The 22,248-nt window shown below is 35.6% G+C and overlaps 1 protein-coding gene across 6 annotated transcripts in view; it reads left to right on the top strand.

Annotated features, from left to right (window-relative positions):
• The window catches only part of LOC136843752 (probable G-protein coupled receptor CG31760), a 1,299,116-nt gene that overhangs the window by 542,590 nt on the left and 734,278 nt on the right, over positions 1 to 22,248 (top strand). For 4 of the 6 annotated variants that reach the window (XM_067112411.1, XM_067112413.1, XM_067112415.1 and 1 more), the window contains one exon: positions 15,028 to 15,133. The exons of the other annotated variants lie outside the window; for them this stretch is intronic. The gene's annotated coding sequence lies outside the window, so the exon portion shown is untranslated. The remainder of the gene's footprint in view (positions 1 to 15,027; positions 15,134 to 22,248) is intronic. 6 annotated transcript variants of the gene reach the window in all.

The raw sequence follows: 22,248 nt of genomic DNA, 5'->3' as shown, positions 1-22,248 counted from the left end.
TCGCCCTATATAATCTTTCAGAGTAATGTATAATGGGCAAGGAGCTCATAAATTAGAAAGTTTATCCCAATACCATAGCTTTCGAACACCTGGCAAACTTGTTTATTTTCTGTGCTTTGGTTCCGCTTCTTATTGATTTATATGAGGCTTTGTCTCCTATTCCCTTCTTGTCCTTTTGTTTATTTTAGTGCACTTTGCTTGCTATACGGGCATATTCTCATGAGTCACATGTAAGCATTCGTACAAAAATAATATAAATGGCACTCTTAATTATTTTGCGCTCTTACCGCATTACAACTTGAAAACCCTCTCTCTCTCTCTCTCTCTCTCTCTCTCTCTCTCTCTCTCTCTCTCTCTCTCTCTCTCTCTCTCTCTCTCTCTCTCTATATATATTTTTTAATTTTTTTCTTCAGGAATTTAGTAGGATTGAAATATTGTTCCGTAAACTTAACACTGTATAAAAGATTTCCTTGACGCGTACACAAATGCAGACAATAAGATATTTTACAGTGGTGCCACGATTCTTTTGATATTTTTGAAACGTCTCTCGTAAATAAAGCAAGAGGATACCAAGAGATAAATGGACAGATTTTCGATCAGAGGCTCAGTAAGTCTTACCTAATAAGCTCAAGATTATATTTTGCCTGATGAATTCCTATTCTCTGACCATTCCTGAATTTTAGCCTAATTAAATCCTCCTCCCTGAGCTTTTCTGCCCCATCTGCAACTGGGCCGTCTGAAACGAGATGGGCTTCCAGAGCCTACGGTAATTAATCCTCCGGGCCGACCTCGTCTCGCAACAGAGAGCGCCGCGTCAGAATCACAGACGAAGATATATGATGCCATTAAAATGAAGAATCGCACCAGAGGAGCTTTCAGCAAGTCATTGATGACGATTCAGCCGACGGTGAAAGATCATTAGATGCTGATGTGAATTAAAATGACAGTTGTCATTATTATTATTGTTCTTACGCTGGTAGTTATATTTGTGATCATTATCATCACTTGTTCACGAAACGTGACTATAATGAACGTACTCACGATATGGCTTTATTCACCTGTTCACATGTTTTCCCCAGTTAAGTAGGGGTTAACGTGTATAAAAGAGTAATCCTTCATCAAGTGGTTGGATTGCTGGAGTAAACCGTATTTCCCTGAAGAGGTAGAATGTTAAGCATTTTAATTTGCATCGTCACTCGGCTATCCAATGTAGTCAGTGCACTGAGCCCTCACTTAGTAATCGATGTTTGAAAAGAATTCTAGTCTGATCATCATATAGGGTCGACCGTTCATATTTCATCCCAGGGGCTCATGGGCATATGATTTTTCGGACATCTTTTATTGCGATGAAAATGTTTTTCTGGCCAACGGAAGATCTAAAACGTCAAAGAGTTTTAGCATCCTATTGTGCATTGCAAGTAGCTCATGTATAAGTGAAATTGTTGAAATGATTTCAAGTCTATACCAACGTGTACCACAAACAGGCCTGAGAATTAAACTTATTTGTATATATTTGTTGGTTGTACTAAGGGTTTTTTTATAAGACGTTGCAAATGTAGAACCAAGTATTCATTCATTTCTTGAAAATTATCTAAGATAAAGTTGTACTGTGGCTGAGACATGACCAGATAAATAATAGGGAAAATAGTGTAGTAGATTAAAAGATGACGGACCACTTATTTACTTTCCATAACATGGTCCGATGGCCACTTCTTTGTTCTCTCGGATTGAGGAACATCTGTGCTTTTTCACACAAAAACGCTTAAGGGGTCAGTGTTGACAAACTCGTCTTCTACAAATTATGGTAAGAAGAGGATAAAAGGTACTTTTCTTCAGCGAAAACACTGGCATGTCTCATTAAATTCTATGCGATGAACAGGAAGTTCCAAGTCATAAGGACCATTTGAAGTTTTTGGAACTTAGAATAAGAGGACAGGTAGGCAAATCTTTAAAACGTTTAGTAACATCCGATCTTATGAATATTTTTGGAGACTAAGATATATAGCCATTTATCTCTCCACGGCAATGCAATGTTGTCTAAAATGCGTGAGCAATCACTCAGTTTAACATTCGATTTCTCGAAGAAAGAGGTTTGAAAGTTTCAGCTACAGATTAATGGCCATGGTTGCAAGCTGCAAAACGGTGTGAACAGCAGGGCAGTGTGTTTGGAATCATCTTTTTATTTGTTTCATTGTATGTTAAATTCAAAACGGATATGCTACATAGTGCATGGTGTTAATATTTTCTCGTAAACGCACGGGATTTATTAATCTTATGAGATATATCGGGATAAATTGGGAGTAATAATAGCAGTAAAAACAAATGTGGCCTAGAGACAGGTCATTCTATGAGTCTCATCGTGTGAAGTCGCACTCTTTACGATTATAAAGTAGTTTGGTTCGAAAATCACAGGTCTCTTGTTTCGCATAAGCCCGTGTTTTCCTCGGTTCAGATGCTGTGCTGTGTTAAAGGGAGGGGTGGGTGGCTGAAATTTTACCAGCGTCTGTGGATGGCATAATAGGACATTATATAGAACTGGTGTCCATCCCTTATCTGCCCGTTGTGTAGTACTTTTTCCCGGAGTAGGGAATGAATTCCTAAGGTGTGAGAATGGTAGTTTTTTTTTTTTCTTTTAGGCATGGTAGTGGTGTGCGTGTGATAATTTCTTTCCTGTTGTTGACTTAGTTTTATTTTGATAGTCTCTTTTGGCATTTTTTCTACCTGTCGAGATACGACTTGTAATGATAAATAACTTCTCTATTTAGGAAAAGCACCCACACCTCACTGCACAAAATGGCTGCTTGATTAGTTGTTACACTACGATAGGATATATGAGAGCTAAGAAAAAGTTATCTTGGAAACTCTGTGAGTTTCATGGCAGAGAGAGAGAGAGAGAGAGAGAGAGATTCAGCCGAAGGGGAAATAGAGCAAGCATATAAAGCTGGCGCAGCCAAGGCGGTAGAACGGAAGGTTTTCATTAGGAAGCTGTCAGAAATGTGCCTCATAGAGCCAGCTTTATCAGGAAATAATGCTCCGCCTTGTGTGCTTCGCTAACAGTTAGTGGATCGGTGTATGTGTGTGTGCTTTTTTCTTTTTCATTTATTATTTATTTGATTTGTGCTTATTTGCATTCCTCTCCCAGATTTCGTCGTTTTATAATTTATTATTATTATTATTATAATTTAGCAGCAGACCCTCTTTTAAACATCTTCTATTGAATATTATTGCTGCTTCAGCTGCATTTATTTTGTAGAAGGCTTTTTCTATTTTCCTTATTGCGGACTTCTCTTCAGTGGAGGTGCGTGCTAACAGCTCGCCTATATTTGTCATTTCATGGGGGAAAAGTCAAAATCTGGATTCTGCTTCTTTATATATTCTATACAGTTGGTTCTATACAATTGTTGCCGCGACGCGTTTCGACAGACTCTTCTGTCATTCTCCAGCGGGAGCTAGTAGAGACTGGCAGATTGCATAGGTCCTTCTGAATTTATACACGGGCTTCAGCGGGGTCATGGGTGGCGACTTCTGATTGGTTGCAGTCAGCGAACTTCAAGCCAAATTTCTGCGGCGAAGCTCGATCCTGACAGATCTTCGCAACCTGGGAATGTCATTCATTCCAGCGTTCCCATTGGCCTGCCGTTGCGTGATGTCATGCCGGCTGACATCATCGGTAGTTTGGCTGCTACTGGGCTGCGGATGAATGATGTCATTATCTACTCTTTCTGTCGTAGTCGGGGGATTGTCTCGAAGGGCGCCTCGCTCATCAGGGGCATCTCCATTCTCAGGGTTGTCGTTTTCAGGTATTCGTTGGATTTGGTGGGTGTTCTGCTACGACAGAAAGAGTAGATAATGACATCATTCATCCGCAGCCCAGTAGCAGCCAAACTACCGATGATGTCAGCCGGCATGACATCGCACGCAACGGCAGGCCAATGGGAACGCTGGAATGAATGACATTCCCAGGTTGCGAATATCTGTCAGGATCGAGCTTCGCCGCAGAAATTTGGCTTGAAGTTCGCTGACTGCAACCAATCAGAATTCGCCACCCATGACCCCTCGCTGAAGCCCGTGTATAAATTCAGAAGGACCTATGCAACCTGCCAGTCCTCTACTAGCTCCCGCTGGAGAATGACAGAAGAGTCTGTCAAACGCGTCGCGGCAACAATTGTATAGAACCAGATTTTGACTTTTCCCCCATGAAATGACAAATATAGGCGAGCTGTTAGCACGCACCTCCACTGAAGAGAAGTCCGCAATAAGGAAAATAGAAAAAGTCTTCTACAAAATAAATGCAGCTGAAGCAGCGATAATATTCAATAGAACCTATTATTATTATTATATCAAGGATGTTAATGGCACTATCATATAAAAAGGTAAACCACTTTTGCTCTTATCAGTACTGCCACTATGCTTCAACAAATAAATTTTGATGTTATGAAGTTCAGGTTGTCAAGTCTAGGACTAGAGCACCTTCGTTCCTTCAGCGCTAGATAGGGAGAGGAGTAATCCTTGACAAAGACCTGTATGAATTCATAGAAGATAAATCCTAAAAGTGACCCCACCATCAGTGTGGAAGGTAAAATAGATATCTAGTGCAAGTATGATAATTTTGACATTCAAGGACCCAAGTGTGCCTTCCCATGTCACATCTGAAAATGAAAGAGTGAGAGTCGTTTTAATTGCTTCAGTTTTGGCCACTTATCAAGAGTGTGTAAAAACTCTTGAATTTGTATTAATTGCTCAGCCCTGAACAGTTTTTGCTCTGTAGCTCCAAAGTGTGTTAATTGTCATTTAGATTGCAAATCCAGTGATAAAAAATGTGAAGAATTTAAACTTGAGCAAGCAGCAATAAATAAAGCACATTAGCATAAGTCATTCAAAAAGACAAATGGGGACAGCTAAGAGCTATGCTAGAGCTCTAAATCCCTTACCCCTTATACCACAAGGGATCCAGTCAGCATAGGGGCATCTTCCTTTGTAGCAGTTGCTCCTTCCCCTGTGGTAGAAGCCCAGCCATCTGGGTCAAGTGCTCATCCTGGCAAGGTAAGAGCACACTCTTTAAAATGAGGTAAGTCACCTCCTAAGGTAGATAAGTCACCAGCTGGTGAAGAAAATCTACCCTTATCTTTACCATCTCACACAATAATGAAGCATCACAGATAGATTCTTTTCTCCAAGAAAAAGAATTTGACAAAAATAAAGTATGGAAGAGAGAGAGAACCCCATCATCCTCTCCTCCTCCATCGCCCCGCAGCCAAAATAAAAATAATGGTAATCCTGAACTAAATGGGAACTGTACTGGCACTTCAGTGATACCACAGGAGTCCAGCATTTTGAATAACAAAAGCACAGCAGCAGAGATCCATCCTCACCCTGAAGTTAATAGCAAAAGAGAAAATAATAAGGGTATCAACGGAAAGCCACAGATCCATAGACCATTCACAAAATCAACATCCCAAAGAAACAAATCTAGCAAGGAAAAAGACTCTAAAAACTTAAAAATAAATAATGTCAGTCTTACAGTGGAACTAAGGGGGTATTATTTCAATTGCTGAACAAATCAAAACATAAATCAGGGATTCAGAGTCAAAGATAACATGTCTCCAAGAAACAAAAATGGGGGAAAATTATATAACCTTGGTTTAAATTATAATTTCTACAGATCTCCAAAACCATAAATCTGTAAAATGCAGCATCATCCATTGGAACAATACTTCAGGCTTGTGCTGTACAAATTCATATTGCTAAAAAGATCACTCTGTGTTCTCTATATCTGCAGCCTAGATTGAAAGATCACCTATATGTTGTGTCTGATAACAACAGGCAGTTAGATATCTCTGACCCTCAACACCTAATTGACCAATTGCCAATTGATGGGTGATTTTAATGCAAAAACATAATCTTTGGTGGGGAGGTAATGTAAATGGTAGATGGGGTAACATTATTGAGCAGTTACTTGACAGTAACGATATCGTTTTATTGAACAATGGCTCACCAACAAGGTATGATGTATACCATAATTCCTCTTCTGCCATAGATTTAACTATATGTTCCTTGGCTCTTGCACTAGAATACCAGTGGTCAGTAAGTAAGGACCTATATGGCAGTGACCATTGGCCCATACATCTACAGTATATTCACAATACTCCATCCCCATGCCTCCCAAAGTGGAAAATAGATGAAGCAGATTGGAGTTCATATGAAAGATTAACACACAATGAAAAGAATGAGAGAGGTTCTTGATAATAATTGTGATATTAGTGAATTAATGTTTTTAAAGAAAATTAACTTATATTTTAGAATTTAACTTTTTATCAGGTTTTACTACAGAGTTGTTTATTTAATTCTTAGTTGCCCTAGTGCTTGGCATGTATGCCTAAAATCTGTAAACCAAACCAAATCTATGTCTAAGGTTCTTAAGGTGTTTTAATTTGATCTCTTTTGGATAAAAGTAATTTAATTTTGTTTCAAATCTATGATTACATGCATATCTTATAAGCACTGTAACTGAACTTATAATTTTTTAATTTGCTGAGATGTTTATTAAGTCATTTTTTTCAGTCTTTCATAACTTCATTTAATAACAACTCTATTGTAGCTCTGAATGACATCTGGGTTCCAGTGGCGTAAAGCCTCTAATCCATATTCCATTTCATTCCATTCCGAACTGGGAGAAAACTCCATAGTTGCACTAAGAAATAATAGTTAGAGAGGTTGACCAGCACCAACAGTTTGAAGAATGGAAATGGGAGCGAAGGGAAAGTAAAACGATAAAAAGTGGGTACAGCTAGGGGCTGAAGGTACACTGCAAATACTCTTTTAATGCCTACAGTATACCACGTGAAGTACACTGATAACACTGCCCCCCTGCGGGTTCTCACATAGAGGATGTTGTGAATTTTAGTTATTGTAGTTATAACCGTGTAGTTTACAAAGACAGTACGTCTTTAGTTTACTTTTTGGTTAAGATCGTGGGAGAAACATTTATTTCTCATCTTACTTTGCTTAGCTCTTCATAGCTTGAGTACATTCGGTGTATGCAGTCACGCTTGGAAATAACCGCTGTGCAATAGAGATATTAGCATGAGATTTTTCCCATGTCAGAATGATAAAGTGAGCATTTTAATGCTTGTGGATGACAGGTCGTTTAGTCCTTGATGACACTGATTACTCCTGTTATACTAACAATTTATAATTATTTTAAATAATATAAAGTATACTCGGTAATGCCATGAAGTATCATATTTAGGTCTTAACCTGGAACACTGTATTGTTATCAGCTCAATACCTGTGAAAAAAAAAAGCCTTCTCTAAGGCTGGTAATTAACAAAACCACCGTATGATTATCTACGTTCGCAATGCTTAAAAACGTTCTTGTTAACTCAAAAGTTTTTCATGTTTACGGTTTGACCAAAAATAACACGTATATCCCACTCAGTGACCAAGAACATAAAAAAATATTAGAATGTTTACAGGGGTGTAACTCTTCATTCTGTTGAATTTCTTCAGAAGTTCTTGATAATTTATGCAGAGATTGATTCCACAGAGAAAATAAGACAAAACAACCATAAGAACACATTTAAAGTTGTTATGTAGGGAGGGGAAATAACAATAACTTTCCCATTAGTTACGCCCATATTTCGTGGAAATATCATTCCTGTCTTACTCAGGTATTAGGCCTGTCTCCCGTCAAAGAAGCCGCAGAAAAAGAAGATTGCTAAAGGTAAGGTTATTATTCGGAAGAGAATTTGAATTGCCTTTTGTTCGGCGGTTAGTGGCGGCCAAAGCAGTCCTCTTGCTTATATGGGAAAGCGAGGTCACTAACTCTCTCTCTCTCTCTCTCTCTCTCTCTCTCTCTCTCTCTCATGTTTAGGAGGAATTCAGACTGGGTGGAAGCTATCTGGAGAGAACAAGCAAATGAAATAGAAAGTGCCGTAGGATAGGATAAAAACAAGCAGGGTGAGGCAGTCTTTGAAGTTACAGTATACGTATAACTGGAGGCATTGCCCGTTTGTAGGCAGAGCAGGATCGTGTTACTAATGCTGGCATCATTTTATTGTTCTCGTTATATGGCCTATGTGAAGGAAGGTGTCAACTTCTCGCTAGGTCTTTCAGCACTGTTGTAATTCATCGACTAAAATCGTGGAAGAATCCTGTCAAGAAGAAAGAAGAATGCTCAGAAATTTCATTCTGAAACAAATAGGTCCAATGAAGAGTGTTAGGTTTTCTTGATGTCTGGTTTTGGCCCCCCCAAAATATTAACCTGCATAGATTTCCTTCTGTAGAACCACGGTGTTCAGTATCCACAGTGTTTTCAGATAAGTCATGGCAGTTTCTTCACCCATTGTTTTTCACGAAAGTGTGAAATAGAAACCCTTAGTCAGGACGGTACCTTTGATCTTGAAGGCATGTAGAAGATGTTTGAGCTTTTGTGAAAGTTTGTCTGGTGTATTTTTCAGAACACTGATACCCGAGTGTCTTGCCTGTTCACTCAAGCACACATATACTTATGTTCATGTAAACAGGTTAGAGTAATATTTTATGGGAATGAAATTCCCATCTTAAACTATCTAAGGTTACTTAAGGCTTTATTATGAAGTCAGTACATATGCAGGTAATGTAGACATGTTTCTTGTGAGTCAGTAAGCATACAAAAGAGGTCGGTGAGTATTTTCCTAAATCTCCATTTAGTTATCGGAGTGTATGTACTTGATTTCAGTCATAGTTGTTAAAGCAGTATGCAGCAAAGAGTAGTTAACGACCGAGCTTTCGTGACCCTAGGTTTCTTCCGAAGTAACTGAGAATCCAAACAATTATATAGAGCGGATAAGTTAGTTTAGTTTCTCGCACCGTGCAGTCTCTTCACATTTACTAGCGTATTATATAATGGAATATTGAAATGAAATCAACATGATCATGGAGTGAATGACTTTGAAAATACATCTTATTTATTTTTAAGTTTCTGTGTCAGATTTTATAAGCATCGTTTCTCTGACGGACCACCTGTCCATGGATAGCACTATGCAGTACAAAAGAGAGACGATACCTTCACATTGCATCGTGCCACTATTGAGTGCAAAGAGAGAGTGCCATTTCGTATATTTTTCTTCCCGTGACACATATCCCCCCGCTGATAGCACGAATTCCCGTTTGAAGGACGTTCGGAGAGAATCTTGAAAAGGATTCGTGGGTCAAGTCCAACTTGTGTAATGCAATCCATGTTGGACGTCATGTAATCCTGCACACATTCCTCATGGAATAGGATTGTATATTACTGAACTTTTAATAAACGTGGAATCTTGGGCTTATTTATCTAACGTAGACGAGTATGAATAATGGACTATTAACAACATGAATTTACCACTCTTGCCTTGACTCGGCCCTCCATTACTTCGTTTCATTTGCTTTTTCGTTATTATGGTAATATTTAAAACTGAAAACATCTATGCAAGGCAGTTTTTTTTATCTTCTACCTGGAAATAAGGAAATGTCGACGCTACTGCTTATAGTTTTCATTAACATCCTTTTCTTCATCTTGAGGTCTTTGATGTGTAGAAGCCCTGTATCTTCATTTACGTAACCAGAGCATAAGTTCATTAAGCGCATATCCTTTCATCTTGGTTGTTAGAAACCGGATTTTTTTTAAACATTCACACACACACACACACACACACACTCTAATATATTAGATATATACACATGTATGTATATATGTTTATATATATAATACATGTATACACATACATATACAGTACATGTGTATATATATATATATATATATATATATATATATATATATATATATATATATATATATATATATCTTTCTTTTTTCTTTTAACGTGCTTTTATTCCCATTTTTGTATGGGGTAAGCACGATGCCTTCTTTTGAAGGACTTTTTGGTTTGGCTTTGAGGTAGACCTGTGGTCTCGATCGGCTGCCCTGCCTGACATCGCTTAGACCCCGGTACGTATGTTTCATGTATCATACCAGACCCAACGCCCTTTCTCCCAGCAGCGAAGTCATTGCGCGGGTATGGCGAGAGTTCGAGACGTGTGAGATGTTTGTTATGTTTTTAGAAGGTGTTGTAGTGGCTTTGTTTTGTGTGTGTACTTAGTCTGTAACATCCATTTGCTTTTTAAGCAAACCTATCCGTTGATTACATATATAATCCCGGGATGTCTACACGGATAGCAAAGTGTCTGCCTCTCTGATCAGCCGGCTTGCGGGATTGAACCCGCTCCACAGACCTCTACGAAGTCCGAAGCTGCTTCTGTAACCGACTGAGCCATCGAGGCTCTATATATATATATATATATATATATATATATATATATATATATATATACTACAACACCTTCTAAAAACATAACAAACATCTCACACGTCTCGAACTCTCGCCATACCCGCGCAATAACTTCTCGCTGCTGGGAAGAAAGGGCGTTGGGTCTGGTATGATACATGAAACATACGTACCGGGGTCTAAGCGATGTCAGGCAGGGCAGCCGATCGAGACCACAGGTCTACCCAAAGCCAAATCAAAAAGTCCTTCAAAAGAAGACATCGTGCTTACCCCATACAAAAATGGGAATAAAAGCACGTTAAAAGAAAAAGAAGAAAGATATAATATATATATATATATATACATATATAATATGTTTGCATGTGTGTGCATCTAAATAGTCTTGATATAGAACGCCAATGCACAAATGCATACTTGGAATACCATGCAAATGATATGACCTCTGAAAGTTTAATAAGAAAGCGAGATGTGCCCAGATCTATACAAGTAACTTGGAAAAGACCTTCGGCCTCGCTTGTGAGAGTAGGAGAAATGAGGCCTCCCGGCACGTGCATATATTTCGTTTGTGTACCTAAAGAGGCTGTTCGTTTAGCTGAAATGTTGTCGTCTCCGTTATTAAAGAGGCAGCAAATTTTGTGGAAAGCTTCATCTTTAGGAAAGGAAAGCTGCTTAGGGTAATTGCTATCCGAGTTCTCATTCCACTTCGAGTTTTTTTCTTTCTCGTTATTATGACTTAAGGTTTTCTGTCTACGTTATAATCGTGATATTATAACTTAATCTTTCGTTCGTGATTTTATATTTTTACAACTAGTATTGAATTGCAGACATGCAAAACCATGTGACACTTAGCTTTATGAAATTGATTCTACTTGTATGAGGCATACAGGAGTTAAAGAGAGCAAATTATTATTATTATTATTATTATTATTATTATTATTATTATTATTATTATTATTATTATTATTATTATTATTATTATTATTATTATGTATTGAAAATCCCCATTAAAGTTTAGAGCCTACCACATACCCTGACATGGCGCGAGTTGTTATTGATTTCAAAATACAATTTTCTTAGTTGACCAAAAATTTAAGAGTAATTATCAAGGCAAATGATTATAGTAGGTATGCCCTTAACAAACGTATGTTATTATTCAAAGAGAGCAGATCTGTTATCTGTTTATTGTTTTTATGTGTGTAGGAAGTAAGTTCTCCTGTGCATAAGTGTGAGACGCACGGAAGGGAGATTTTTCTTATTTTATTCCGTGTTCAAATTCTTTTATTAGAGAACTTACCAGAAATTACGAGAAACCAGAAATTACGAGAAAGCAAGAAATATCTACTATGAAACACACACATGTATATTATATGTATGTATGTATGTAAGGAGAAAGAAACCAGCAAGAACTTAACAGGAATAAATTGTCCTGCGGGGAAGTAAATGCAGAGAATAAAGTTAATGAACTAATGGATCTCAGAATAAATAGTTTAAACTAAGAGAAGCCATCTGAAGTAAGTGTAGTATTTTGAAAATGCTTGGGGAAGTAAATATTAAGGACACAAGGAAAGCAACTACGAGGCTGTGGAATAGAAAGCCGCATATTTCATTTGGTTGCAATTGAGATGCTGGGGTAAGGTGATGAGCGGGCGACCATAGTTAGTAAAGCGAGTCTGAATGAAAAAAGGTTCAAAGAATCGGTGGCAGTAATAATTATCCAACGGTATATAGGTAAAATAGTGTAAGTAAATTTCACAATTTTAGGACCACTGTTATCAAGTATAGCAGGGCGTGTGTATGGTAGGATTTAAATTGAGAAAGTATGGCAGATGACAGAAATATTTATTTGGTGTAAAAGCAAACAATATAAATACGGATGTAAGTGCTAAATTCTGTGATAAATGAAATGACTGGAGGGAGGAATGGTCGATACTTGCAGATGATGCAGTACTGACGGCGTAGTGAAGAGAAACTGCAAAGGGTAGTTAGTTTGAAAAAGTTTGCTAAAAGAGAAAGCTAAACGCTTAGACCTTCTTAAAGTGGAAAGAGAGCTTCCCGAAAGCGAAAGGTTTTAATTAATATTGTTGCTGTATAACATCGGAAATATATCAGTTGTCCACAATATAAATACTAAAGCCCCGAAAAACAAAGGTTTCTCTTCAGCCATTAATGGATATGTCCAAAAGATTGTAAGGAGCTCTGGGGTTTGAAGTTAGGTCGATGGAAAAGCTATTGAATAAAGCAGACTTGGCGAGGACATAGTAGCGTAACCTATCCAGAGTTTTCCCTGTGCACTTCTTTACCAAATTACCGACAGGCCTGGGACTTAGTCTTTGCCGTCATCTGGTGCTGAGGTTTTGAGAATTATTAGGATGATTCGAATTAAACATTTGAAGGAAATATATATTGGACGCATTGAATTTTACCAAGCTTCCATTGTGAATCAGTAATCGTCGTTACTTTTGACGAAGCAACGACTTTTGAGGGGAATATATTAGAAAAGACCACAAAAGACAATTACAGTATATGGGATGAAAAAAAATGAAAGGCCATTTTCATGGGGAATTACTAGAAAGTTGATTGGATGGTGAATGATAATTGACTGAGGTGAATATAGAGTGAAACTACAAGGTTAGTTTCAACATAAAATGAAATGGAAATTGTCTCACAATTGGTAAAATTCCTGAAAGGATTTAAGCTAAAACATAACACACCCAAATAACCAGATATATTCTTACTCACTACACACACACACACACACACACACACACACACACACACACATATACATATACATATACATATACATATACATATACATATACATATACATATACATATATATATATATATATATATATATATATATATATATATATATATATATAATAATATATATGTATATATATGTATATATATATATATATATATATATATATATATATATATATATATATATATATATATATATATATATACATACATACATACATACAGGGTGTTTCAAAATTAGAGCCCCCGTTCTACAGCATAAACTAAAATTGATATGGACAAAAAGTAATTCAGAACAGGTATTTATTTAAGTTTCTCTCTGAGTATTTAATATTTTGTGTGGTCTCCGTCTGCCTGTACCACAGCCTGCATTCTTGAGGGGTATGATTTCAGCAAATCGCAAAAAAAAGCTGAGACTCAAATTCCATTTCTCTGAGCACTTCGGTCACCTCTCTTCGCAGGTCGTCGAGGCTTGGTATACCATCATAGTTCACTGTGCGCACTTCGACACGGTCCTTTAAGATACTACCAATGTTTTCACACACATTAAGGTCAGGGGAGCTACCTGGAAATTCACTTGAGAAGAAATCGATACCACTGTTTCGAAGCAGTTCCTGTGTCTGAAGAGCCTTGAAATATGGTGCCTTATCATGCAAAAATGTGACTTCTTCAACAGATAACACATTTTCAGGATCTTTGAGGAAAGGAAATACTCCACCAGTAAGCGCAGTTTTTCTGAAGTATTCGCCATTCCATGACTTGTATTTAGCTATCCAGGAACGTGAAATGAAGGATGCGCCAGCATCCCTGGCCTCTCTGAAGGTTATAGCCCGGATTCGGTCAATCCATGTGATTTCCTCCGAGTCGTTAGCCATGGCTGTATCTAACTCCGTCACTCGGTCTGAAAATACAAGAAATGTAAAATGAAAAATAGCTTAATAGAAACTTGAAATAATGTACTTGGAGATAGGCTATTGCAGAAAACTTCATAACTTTCAATTTGTTCTGTGGAGGAGGGGCTCTAATTTCAGAAACACCTGGTATATATATATATATATATATACATATATATATATATATATATATATATATATATATATATATATATATATATATATATATATATATATATTATATATATATATATATATATATATATATATATATATATATATATATATATATATATATATATATATATATATATATATATATATATATATATATATATATATATATATATATATATATATATATATATATATATATATATATATATATATATATATATATATATATATATATATATATATATATATATATATATATATATATATATATATATATATATATATATATATATGACAGACACATTTTTACAGTAAAATATTTCAAAATAAGGGCCGTATGTTTAATTTTGGACATGTCAGCGGGATATTACATAAAGATAATCCAGTGCACGTTTTGACAGTCTAGATGAAATAAGTAGTGAGATTTAAAGGTTCAGTTTAAAAGATGGGTCCGTGTGAGTTGCTATGTCAGAGCACTAAAAGAAAACGGTAGCAGAACACATTCATAAATTAAATAGAAAACATCTAAAGATTTCGGAATAGAACTAGTGTCTGAGGATGGCTGGAGTAGGAATTAGGTGAAGATTTAATTAGTTGATTATAAGATACTTTTTTGTGGCTCAGGAATTGAAAAGCATTTTTCTTGTATTTGTCTTATTTTTTTAAAGGACGACTGGCAACACTTATTTGTTGAGCCATCCCCGTAAAGGAGGTTGGTGAAAAAAAAAGTCAGTTTTCCTCGTAAAACCTTGTACTATTTCCAAAAGCTTTACTGATTCCTTACTGCAGCCTAAGAATTCAAAACACAAAAATTCCCTGATTTTTTTAAAAGAAAGGTAGGTGTTTTACTCCCGAGGCACTAACTGACTTGGTTCCTATTTCAGGGAAAGAGGAGGAGTGCCAAAAGTACCGTGTGTTTGGGTGCCAGGGATGGTGCCACTGCTGATTGACACCCACATCTTGACCTAGGATTGACAGCTGCTCAGTGTGGTGAGTACCTTTTTTGGTAATGGATCCTGCAGTAATGGGTACAGAAAGAGATTAATATTGCTTTGTGTTCGTCGAATATTGTGGTAAAAAATACTTGATATTTTCGGTTTTCTGGACGTCGTAAATGCTACGTACTTGTTTTGTGCCTTGTGAGCGGAAGCTAGGTTTCTCTAGGTGCGGCAATCCACTTGGATTTGTTTGCTGTTTTGGGCTTGAGGATAATGGGTGACTGTCTTCATTTATATTTCCAAACCACGTAAGGGCATGCCGATTAACAGTTTATTTGTTTTTGATAAAAATGTTTACTTTTTTACATGTTGACGCCCACAAACACGCATACACATATGTATGTGTGTGATTGATTGATTGATTGTGGGTTATCTGGTGTCACAACTACCAGGGTCACAGACGCCGAATGTATGTGTGTGTGTGTGTCAGTCCGTAAATATTAAAGAGGGTATCCTTAAAGGATTGACAGTTTGGAAGCATGCTTTACAAAAAGAATGCTTTTCTCTACAAAATTTCAATACTTATCAAAATTCAAAATTGTACGTTTTTGTCTCATATATCTGTATTTAGTGTTAAAGTTGTGATCCTGTCATTTGGCGTTGCTTCACCTTTAGAACAACACGTAGACCGACAAACAACTCGAGCGTGTTGTTTTCATAGCGGTTCCTTGGGTTCTTGCCTTTCAAACATCTCTTTAAGCAGGCGAGTCATCACTGGGACACTGTGCCAGGATTATCCCATAGTCATGGAGGTGGGGGATGGGCGGGGGTGACTGAGGAGTAGAGAAGAAGATGATAATGTAGTGAATGCATTATCCTCTTTTTGCTCTGTGCTGCCTTGGCAAACAGGGTTTTGGAAAATTCAGTATTCCCCGTCTCGGTGACGGGAGGAATTTATTTTAATTCCAAATGTACGGAGGGTATTTTGAATGCTCGTGTCTCGTAGTTATAACGTTTTTTTCTTTCTTTTTTTCTTTTTGGGTCTATTTTGCATGAATTGCGGAAATTTTGGGGACAGAGATATGAAGTATTTTATTCCCCTTTTTCAAATTCTCCCTCTCCTTTTGTATACTAATGCGCATTCTCTCTCTCTCTCTCTCTCTCTCTCTCTCTCTCTCTCTCTCTCTCTCTCTCTCTCTCTTGTATGCAACAATCTACGTATGTAAAGCATTAAGAAAGTGCACGTACAGTGTATTCGTAAATTGTAAGTTCATTCATGATGTTCACGAAGGAAAGATGCTGTGCTTTGTTTCATTCCGTGTGTCTGTCTGTGCCTGTCGGTTAGCAGGATTACGCGAAAGCTAATGAACGGGATTTTACGACCTTTTTACGATTCATTGTGTTCCTGAGACCAGGTGATTGCATTTCGGTATGGGTCGCAATCTGGATCTGCTCGCAGGATTTTGTTAGCGCTTCATTTGTAAATGTCACTGATGTTTATTTAAAGACAATGAAAACTTTCTGCTGTTTAAGAAAGGATAATGAATATGGAATATTTAGGTAACTTTGCAAGTCCCTTAGCGGAGGTTTGCAACATCTTATTACCCTTTACTAGTCGATAATTATTCTTAAGGCTGAAACGCAGCGTGTTCAGCCAAATACAGTAACGTTTTATTTTTTTAATACTATATTCGTCACCCCCTTTTTTTAACATTATTTGCGTATGACTTTTTGGGAGATCAATTGCTTCGTTTTCTCAGTGACTGTTTTATATAAGCATCTTAGGGATGTAATGTACATCGTATTGTGAAGGGCATAATGTAATTTGCATCGTAATTTAGTGGCATCACTTCCATGAAACTGATAAGGACACTTTAACCTGGCACTCTCATTGACAACTAATTTTTCAGGTTTTATTTTTTAAAACTTCATGATGTTGGTTTCAACATTTTCATATAAATTGGTTTGCTCGGCTAAGGAAATTTTAATAGCACTTACATCCTCTTACCAGTGACCTCATTTTCCTCATACAGTTAGGCAAATAATTGTTTCACATTGTTAGCTAAATCATCTGCATCTGGTATAATGATACCTTACCTCTTTATGCTTTCAAGTTTGTCAGACTCCTTGAGATAAGACCCTGTAGTATACAAACTTACTAAGTGTGGCAGTTTTATGCGTAATTAATAGTTTGAATGAATATATTATATTCAGAAATATTAAAAGTAAACCATCGAAATTGGCAACATAATAGTACCAAGATAAAGCGCTGAAATTGGCTACACAATAACACTAAAAAAAAAGGGAGTGCCAAACTTTTTCTCTAAATACCTGTAGTCGAGTTCCAGTGCCTCCTAGTCAGATTTCCTTATGACCAGCAGTTCCAGCATCTTGGATAACATCAGGATTAAAAATAGTAATTTCACCGTCAATAACGTATCCGAGACAGTTGTAACAAGTCAAGGAAGCCGAGAAAAATGAGCGTGAAGTTATCATAATGGCGTCAGTAGGATAATTATAAAATTTCCTCAGATAAACCTACTTCCATTTTAGCTTTACATCATTATTTTTGGACAGCAAAGTCGAATGGAATGCGGAAACTTGGATGCGTTAGTTAAAAAAAAAAAAGACTTTCCGTGCACGGGATTTTCAGATGTTTTGAAAAATCTTGGATTGAGTTTCTTGTTTTCTTTATTCATGTCCTGCCTTGGATGGTATTCACCCCACATCATATGGTGAGAAGTCTTCGATTGCTTTTTGCTCTCGTCCATCCGTTTCAAGACTGATGGGAGTCAGGACGCTTTCAGAATGAATGCATCTGTTGCATATTTATGTAGGAGAATTTTTGTCTGTACATGTAGTTACACACACACACAGACACACACACATACACATTAAAAAATATATTTATATATATGTGTGTACACACACTCACACACACACACACACACACACACACATATATATATATATATATATATATATATATATATATATATATATATATATATATATATATATATATATATATATATATATATATATATATATATATATATATATATATATATATATATATATATATATATATATATATAAAGCGTGCTTTGTTTCTTATCAGTGATACACATAAAAAAGTAAAAACGCAAGTTCTCCATCATAAAATAACTTTTCCAGACCTATATGGTCTGTATTCCTAAAACTATAAAGGCACATAAAAAGCATATGTAATTCAGTGGAGAAATGCTTACGTTAAATACTTTTAAAAATTAAATTTCACTACTAAAATATTAATAAATATAAAAAACTGTATTTATTAATAGTCACTTAATTATATTCGAAATATTGTAAATATGAAAATATGCGCATGCATAAAAATCAGTCCCAGGTACCACTCATCTAGGACTCATGATTCTGAACAAATACAATTCTACTACTCACAGCTTCTTTATCATATTCTGGCAGTGGCTCAGTACCACATTTATTCTGTAAAAACCATATAAATATCTGTAAAAGAAAGATAAAACTGCCAGAAATATTATTGTTTTTCTAATAAAATCACACGGGGTACTTACAGACTTGAAGCCTGCAGAAATATTCAGCTTATCAACTAAATGTTCAAAAGTGAGCAATGCTGCCTCTTGGCAGACATAGTGATTTGATTCATGAGCGGAGATTTTCGGATATTTTTAATGGCCTTATGGTAACGTATTGCCATCTGTTTCGAGGAACCAGTATATTTACTATCACCAATCCACAAGTCAGCACCTTACATTTGTAAACAATATTGTTTAAAGAGAAACAAGACTAATTTTTTATCAGGGAAGTGAAATTTTATCAATAAACTGTTGAATTCTATGTAAAATAATCTGTCTACAGTATTTTTTAGATTACTCTGAATTATAAATCGTAGATATTTTAAGGAAGTTACAATCTGAATGGGTTGTTCCTCTAGCGTGAAAGAACTCACAGAAGTACTTTTTTCTTTACTGGCACTAAACACCATGCATTTTATTTTTTGTTGTTAAAACATAACCCTATGTCAGCTGCTAACCAGTGAACTTGATTAATTTACAACTGAAGGCCGAAAGGAGATGGAGACAAAACAATAACATAAGCATACTCTGTAATATAGGCAGAAGTAATTCCAGGCTTGCAACTATATCTCATATTAGAAATTTCATTTAAAAGTGAATCAATATAGATATTAAAAAGTAAGCCAGACAAGACCCCTTCCTGTCTTACGCCATTACAAATATGAAATAACTTCGACATTGCACTTCCAAGTCTTCCACGCACCTTTTGATTACTGTAACAAAATTTAATCAAGTCAGCATACATCTTGAGTATCTTAAGATCTACCTATTTCTGTGTTAGTATTATATACCTGCATTACTGAGTCCGAATTAACATAGTTTAAAACCGTTTCCATAAGCACAAGGCAAGCGGTGGATGTGGAAGAATTAGACCTGAATCCATGCTGACAGTCATTAAGTAAACTGATGGTCTATTCTCATGTATCTGTTATATATAAATATATATATTTGTTATCCTATATTTTTGTTACTGTGATTTCGTTGAGAACTTTAAGTCATAATGTATGTATGTACTGTAAGTATATCTAACAGGTAGGTAAATAATTGTAGGAGACTTATGTTTATCAACTATAAACACAGCTTTCATCTGGACTTCTTATGTTTTTTGACCAAAATATGAAAGAATCTTGATAAACCGAAGGCATATTCAAGTTGGATATTATTGTTGCAATGGAAATGGGGGTTGGTTACAGGTTTCTATCATTGTGTAATGATTTTTGTGTTTTTCAGGGCTTCACATTATTTACAAAGAAAAAATCGTACATAAAGGAAGTCCCGAGACAAGACTTGGATCTTGAAAGATTTTATGGGACCATTTCTGGTATCTGAGTGGCTTTCAATTGAATTTTTGACAAAACAGAGACCGTCTTCTGTTTGTGCATTCAAGATACCGTACAGGTGAATGATTTTATATATATATATATATATATATATATATATATATATATATATATATATATATATATATATATGTGTGTGTATATTGTATATATATATATATATATATATATATATATATATATATATATATATATATGTATATATATGTATATATATGTATATATATATATATATATATACAGATATATATATATATATATATATATATATATATATATATATATATATATATATATATATATATATATATATATAATAGGACCTCATTTAAACAGGATGACTTCTAGCAGAGTATGTATTTAACAAACGTTACAAGCTTTCAAGTGCGATGAAGACAGAAAAGTCCTTGAAAGCTTGTAACTTTTTGGAATAAAACTCAGCTAGATACCACCCTGTTTAAACAAGGTCCTGTTATTGATTGTATTAATGCACAGAACAATTGCGCAAGTGATCAAGTTTACTATGTGTGTGTTGAATTCTCTCTCTGTATTATATATATATATATATATATATATATATATATATATATATATATATATATATATATATATATATATATATATATATATATATATATATATATGTGTGTGTGTGTGTGTGTGTTTGTGTGTGTACATAATAATAATAATTAATAATAATAATAATAATAATAATAATTATTATTATTATTATTATTATTATTATTATTATTATTATTATTATTATTATTATTATTATTATTATTCCCATTACAGCAGACCTTCTTTCATATATCCGTTGAGATACCTTTCATATTAGACCCAGGAGGAACATTGAGGACAAGGAGTCCTCCAAACGAATGAGAGAAGGCAAATTTAAAATTCCCATTGTCTCGTTTTTCTGGGCTTATTGATTACTGAAAGGATCAGATAGGAAACCAGGTAAATGATTTTCATGTTTACGTAATATGGTAGCTTGAAGGGTAGTACTGTTGAAAGTTTTGCATCATGTACATCAAGGAAGACTAAGTGAAGTGATAGTACCTATTCACTATTTTAATCTGAGAAATATTTGGTAGATTCCAATTCCAATTCCCCAAGGGGAATTATGTGAAAGGTCTTATTCACTCATTTTCAGGGAATGATTGAGCTGAGGAAAATGCAAGCAGACATTATTAAAGGACGAGAAAGATGAAAAAAGGAAGAATTTTAGTCCTGCTCTCTCCTTCTCATAGTTCATTTAACAGTGTTGATTTTTTCTCTTTTCTCTGCGGGAAAGGCACATTTATGAGCTTTTGCGGTCGAAGGCGTCTCATTAGCTCTTTCATCTTGAACGATATTCATTTCGTGGAGAGGGACTTCACTTTCAACCGGAGGTGCATTGGCTCAGGCCGGGCGCTCATCATGATTTTCCGTATTGTAATATCTTCACAATTTAATGAATAGCATCCCAACTTTTATCAATTCAAGACTATGGATTGTGTTGCTCTTTTCATTGTCTTTCGCATTATGGTTTTTAGAGGATTTTAATTTCTCTGTATACTGTGGTAATACCTGATTGTATGCTGTGGTGCGTGATAAAATTCTTTTGATTAAACTATTCTTAAGATTTCTTGTATATTTTCAGTTTTCTCTATACTGTGATATGCTATACTATTGAACAGAATTTAATTTGCGGTTTTCTGTATAAATGTCGTTGAATTTGATCCCATTGTAGGTTACGTTTTAAAGTTCCCCTGAGTGTATAATTTGCTCAAATGTAAAGGTTACCGACGAGGAGCATGTTTGATCTCTCTCTCTCTCTCTCTCTCTCTCTCTCTCTCTCTCTCTCTCTCTCTCACGCTTGTATTTTTTTCATTCCAAACTATTTCACATTAAATCTCTTCGTGAAACTTCTGCCGACATCTGTTTGTAGCGTATTTTTTCATGAGGAGTTGAGGGTAGTTCTTTGCAGGACAAGTGTTCCTTTTGCCCAAAATTCATTCTTTTTTTCCACGAACGCTTTGCCTTTATATGCTGTTTTATGGCGCAGAAATTTATGGCAGGGAAATTACGTTGAGATTTTTGGCAGGATACTAATTAGTTTAGAATCTAGAAAACACCAAAATCGGATTTCTGAACGGTTGATATGTAAAAAGAAAAAACGCTTCGCACTTAAATGTAAAAGAGAAATATTGGAAATTGGCTGGTAAATGAGCTGACAGCCATCTGGA

The sequence above is a fragment of the Macrobrachium rosenbergii genome, chromosome 12, assembly GCF_040412425.1.
Source record: "Macrobrachium rosenbergii isolate ZJJX-2024 chromosome 12, ASM4041242v1, whole genome shotgun sequence".
Classification (NCBI taxonomy): Eukaryota; Metazoa; Arthropoda; class Malacostraca; order Decapoda; family Palaemonidae; genus Macrobrachium; species Macrobrachium rosenbergii.
Note: the sequence above shows the minus strand (reverse complement) of the source record. Positions and strands in the feature narration are given on the sequence as shown.